The following is a 6,000-nucleotide window of genomic DNA, read 5'->3' as shown; positions in this document are numbered from 1 at the left end:
TCCTTCGCAAAAAATAAAGCTTATTCTTTGAATTGAAGTGAAAGCTCCCAGCAGTGGTATTGCGTTCAACCCACAACAATGAATACGCGGTCACGTCCCATAATCCTTCAAGCGTTTAAAATGATCCTTTTTTTTTTACCAACCCATCTTTGACAAGACCACATCAATGTCTCCATCATGGACCAAACTCGTGGAGCATTAAATCGTAAAGCGGCGGAAGATATTAAATCCACAGTGCCGGTATTTTTTTTTTTAATTTTAAGAGAGCAATTCCACAGTTCACTTTGTGGTACCCACCATTTCTGATAATCATGTTTTGCGATGGGGCCGATTATCCATAAAATGTGTGGATAAAAACAGAGCTAAGAACTTTTTATCGGTAGTATTCCGGGAGAGACCAACCACACAAAGCCACATATTCGTAAAGAGAAGGCAAATACACTCTCTGCGGATCGTAGAGGGAAATTTGGACCACCGCGGTATTACGCATCGGATTATATAAGGTTTCATTCCCTTTATATCTCCACTGTTGGGCCCACTCTTTTGACCAGTTGGGGATGCTCCATCATTTGACCAGAACTAAGGCCGTTTCAGCCGCAAACACCCTTTCACGTACAGAGAAAATACAGGCTGTCCCATTTATCTTGACCACCCGAAATAACTTTTTGTCCAGATGCAAATTCAAAAACTTGTCTAGCAAATGTTCATTAGCCGTCAGGGGGACATTAATCAGCATGATTGCCTTCATTGTAGCTTTGTTATGTACAAATATATGAACATCAGTATGTATTTTTTAAAGGGCACCCTATATTTTTTATTCGGCAATTCATTTCCTCTACTAAGACCTATTAAAAAATATAGCACAGTGGGCTACTAACATTAACACAACATTGTGAAAACATAATAAACTCGTCCGCTTACTGCGGCTTGTTCATGAAAAAAGGGATATTAATAGTGTATTATCTATTATTTTGTTATACTACATAAAACAGCGAAAACACACCAATTTTCTAAGCCCAGAGGATACCAAATAATGAAAACCTTTCGTAGACAAAAAGTTATTTTCATTTTATCCATATTATACGGTGACCAAAACTTCAGGAAATACTTAATTGATTATCCTTAGGTTTTCGCCTTTCCAGCGCTCCTTATATTTTACAATTAACAATTTTATATTTTACAATTTTACAGAAACTTGAATGGCCTATGTGGTAACGAGAAAATTCGGTATAAAATAAATATTGAATGTGCAATGAATGGCCATACTGCTGCGACTGTATGTTTAATATATATTTTGCGCGAATCAACAGCAATTATCTTGCAATCGCTTGAACTCTCTAATTTGTGTGATATCAGTCATTTTACTCAGAATATCAAATGCTTGATTAAGAAACATTGTCATACATTATTTTCATCCGCCTAAAAAAATTATCCTGAGTTTCACGGGTGTATTGATTGCGAAAATATTTAACGCGCAATGGTAATCAGCAATGGTCAGACTTGAACAGGATTTAGAAATTCGAAAATGTGGAATTTTCAACTCGTGCTTATTGTACGCACCAAATGTGGTGATGAAATTTTTTTTCGATATCAGAACTAATCATGATATTTCGACATTTGCCCTTTTGGCGTAAAAAATTATCAAATCATTAATTTTTCTCATACATGAACCTAATTTGAATAATTGAATTAGGCTATTTGTATTAGGTATCTGTGGAAATTTGATTATTACCTTAAATCTAATGTTATGCTCAAATTTCCACAGATACTTTCGTATATGGTAACAAATTTCTCTGATCACGGTCTAAATGAACTTCCATGAGATTCCTCAAACAAAGATTAAAAGTGTAGATTTTATTACCTCATATCTAATTTCACGCTCAAATTTCGACTGATATGTTTGAAGCCGTATAGCTGATCACAGTGCAAATGCAAATCCATGAAATTGGTTTTCGTAATCCTTCCCGTTGATACAATATTATCCATATGAGTCCCATGAGTAGGATCAGTATTCGATCATTTCAAACAGAAATATTCGCAAACATTTAAGTCCTGGTCCTCTTTTTTGAGCCAACAAAGAATATCAAGGAAGTGGATATTATCCCTCTTAATTGATACCACTCTGCTTCGTAATTTCTGTTTAACTGAGCCGCAATTGAACTAGTTGATAATTAGATGATGTAATTAAACGCCATTAATGCAATTTGGCGGCGTACGAGGGGAACATGTCACGTATTCAAGTAATTAAATGCGTTTTCAATTAGCAGATGTTAGCCTCGCCTTTGGAAATGATATTCTTTTTCACTCGTGAATGAGCGAGCGGTTTTTAATCACCAAATTTTCAGACATAATTTCTGTGGATTGTCATGAGAAAAAATTACCCAGGACCGGAAATCGAACCATAGACCATTGTCTGATGACGTTTGTCTTAAAACAATTTATTGTAATCGTTTATTATAATATTAACAATAACTTGGAGTTACATATGATTTACCATGGTTAGTGTTACAACAATGACAAATTTCCAAAGAAAATTGTAATTGTTGTAACAATGTCCACGGGAAATCATTCGTAACTCCAAATTATTGTTAAGTTATTCTATCGGTCAATGTTGACCTCCGCCGTTTTTATTCTTCCCTCATGACATCAGGTGTCGGTAGCTCCATCCTTCATAATTTCACAGTAAGGCGTATTCTCTTTCATTTAATCTATAAATCCCATTATCTTACTCCCTCTACCCCACTAACCAAGTATCCTCTCCTCTTTAACGGTTGTTAAAATCCCCTATCTGCTCAGCACTCGCTCCATCCATACTTTCAATTATCTCCGGATATTCTCTTGTCCTGCTTCCTAAGTGTCCACGTGTCCGCACCACAAAGCACTACACTACAAATGTTTCTCTAACCTTTTCATAAAAATCTTACATAGCAATATTATTGAATGCCCTTTGGTATTCGTTTATTCCCTCGCTAACGTACTAATTCTAATCTATTTTTCCTTACCACATTGTCCATTATCCTCCATTATTCTTCACCAATAGTTAACTGCTTCACCTGTTAAACTATGCGGCCACCTTCTTCTTATCATTGTTCCTGCATTCCTTCCATAGATGTTTTGCAAAACCACTTGTTATTTAACCTTATACCATATTCCTCGTAATGCTTGCAATGCGTATGATCCACTAAAGCCAGCAGACCCCTCGCTCACCGGTTAACCAACGCCTGATCATGCGCGAACCTCTGATTTAACTCGTTGGCTTAGGTGCCCTCGCCTACCTTACCGATGGTCGCGGGTTCGGCCCCCGCCTGGATAGGCTGCCCCTTCCAGGACATGAGGACATGGGTGTGTGTGATCCTCTGTTGTTATTTGTGTAAAACTCCCGATGTAAAGGCCTCATCGTGCTGTTTTTCGCGGGTAATTGAAATAAATAAAGTAAAAAAATATAACCGATAACTTCAGGCTTTACTTTGTGAAACCTCTCCATGTTGGAAATAAAGAAATAAAACTTTGTAAGGCTCACTATTATTTAATTATGGGCACGACCCTGGATTCATAACTTGGTGAAATCATCAGGTGACAGTCAGCTGAAGATGTTACCACGTTACGAAACCCGGGTCGTGCCCATTTTAAAATAATAGTGAACCTTACAAAGTTTTATTTCTTTATTTCCAATTAAAAATATATAATGCGCCCCACTCTAACTATTGCTTCCAACTAATCTTTCGCTTCCCTTACTATCTCCTCAGCATTCCTACACGTTAAAAAAGCAAAGGCGATAGTGGACAGATGTCATAGATAGGGTGGCAAAATTCCTTTCCTTCTGGTTGGAGTGCGTTCAGAGTGTGGCAGAAGGATTTTGACGAATCCCATCCAATTCCGCACATACCATGGGCCAGGTGTTCCCCCAAGAGTGTGACTCAAATTGCATCCTTAACTTTTCGCCGCTACAACAGCCGGCGCTTGGGCCGGAGGAAAAGGGAGCGGATCCAGTCATCCTAAACAAACATCTCCTCTCTAGTTCGCGGGCGGTTCTCCGACGAAAGAATAACACGGAGCGATGCGGTGGTCCGCGATATACGCCTCGGGCGTCGTCTATGGAGCGCATTTCCTATCTCAACTGTTTGCCGTTCTCCTCCGGCTGGTGTCAAGATGCTCGTTATTGGCTTAGGACCCTGACCACACACATAGTCAGCCCAGCAATTCCCCTCCGTCACTCCCTAGTACCCTTATACTATACCCTTACAGCTTACCCTTATTAGTCGGAGGCCGCTTGCACAAATAGATGATCTGCCGTCTCCGACGTTTTTCGCTCCTGTTCCTCCCTCTTCTGAACACCCTTGTGAAAATATCTGAAGGAAGGGAACTCCTTATTGGTTAAGGTTTTCGCTTGACACGTGATACTGCTGATCTGTCGCCCCCTCGCTTTTGCCTGATATACGTAAGTTCTCGGAACAGCATCGAATGTACCGTCCGACTTTTCGATTGGTCTGAATGTTTTTGGTAGTAAGAAGATTAACTGACTTAATATTTCGCTAAAAGTGCTGGTAAAAGATCTGGGAAGGCAGATTTGGGTTTTTCCCATTTCAGAATTATTCCTGAGTATGCTCATATGAAACCGACAGGTTTCAATCTTTCAAGTTACTTATCAAGGGTTTATAGGCCAAACCCATGAACAATAAAATTCACAAAAAAAAGGAAAAAATATGGGTGCGGGCTTTTTATTACGCTCAGCTTGGCTCATGATTATGAATAGATATATAGATATCATGGGACGTTTACCTCACCAGCATATTTCTCTTAGGGCCAGTTTCACCAACGAGGATAATTGAATTAACTCGGATAATATTCTCAAAAACCGAGATATTACAACAATCGCGTTTCACCAGATGCATTAACTCGGTTTTGGGCTGTTATCTCGGTTTATACTTTTACTGACGATATTCCGCAGTTCAAAGCTTATTATCCGAGTTAATCTGAGGGCAGATGGCATGGCGCGCATGCAGCTTCATCAGCTCTCGGAAAATACGAATGACAGCGATGAAGAATATCGACATTCTATTCGGAGACCTCGTTCATTATGGATAAATGAGCGTGCAGATTATTTTAATATATATGGTGAAGTACATTTACTTACTCATCCCAAATTGGCATATGAAACTGCAAAGGCAGTTCTCGCTCTCATTGAAGAAGACGAATTTTACTAACAAGGGGAAGTGGAGGTTTCCAATGCCGTATATTTTATAGCATTCGGAATGGCGAACACATCTATAAACTGGTGGTGATTCTAATGAATGGGCCTTTGTTTGGCTGTAATTAATTAATTTTCATGCGGTACTTTTAACAAGCCTTATTCAATAATGATTTATAATGCTAAAATAGCGCGGTATCTCTTATCTCGGGTAGTTGGTGTAGTGATACCGTCGTCGACTCTCACCCAGGGGACCAGGGTTCGATCCTTCGCCGTGGCAACTTTTGCATGGCTTTTTTTTCGTCTTCGTTTTGATCATACGGCGATAAGTATATGAATAATTTTAATTGTAGCAAGCATAGACATGAGGAAATTTTTTTATCATCATAATGGGGTACGTGATCTCCCCTTGTCAAAGAAATTTCACGTTTCTTTATCTTAAACTTGAGCTTTCCCATGCCTATGCTCCCCTTGAGCCAATATTTCCGACAACTCTTGCCAAAATATGTTCGTATTCATAAATGTCATAAGCCTTTCTTTGAATTTTCTTACATATATGTACAAAAACCTTTTATCTCTGTCCTCTTCCTGAATTAATACCTATGTAACAGCATCGTTATCTTCGAAATCGCAATTTTACCAATGTGAGACGTAATTAATTATTGTAGCACAAAATAACTAAGAACTGTGTTTGTTTAAATGTGGGAGTCTCGGTAAATTAAAAATTTTCATTTTTAAATAACGATGCATTAAACAAAGGTGCTTACAAGTTTTTTTACCGCAATATTCTCGCATTCCTTGCTCTTGCTAAA

The sequence above is a fragment of the Ischnura elegans genome, chromosome 6 (genome assembly GCF_921293095.1).
Source record: "Ischnura elegans chromosome 6, ioIscEleg1.1, whole genome shotgun sequence".
Lineage (NCBI taxonomy): Eukaryota > Metazoa > Arthropoda > Insecta > Odonata > Coenagrionidae > Ischnura > Ischnura elegans.
This window is presented reverse-complemented; position numbering follows the sequence as displayed.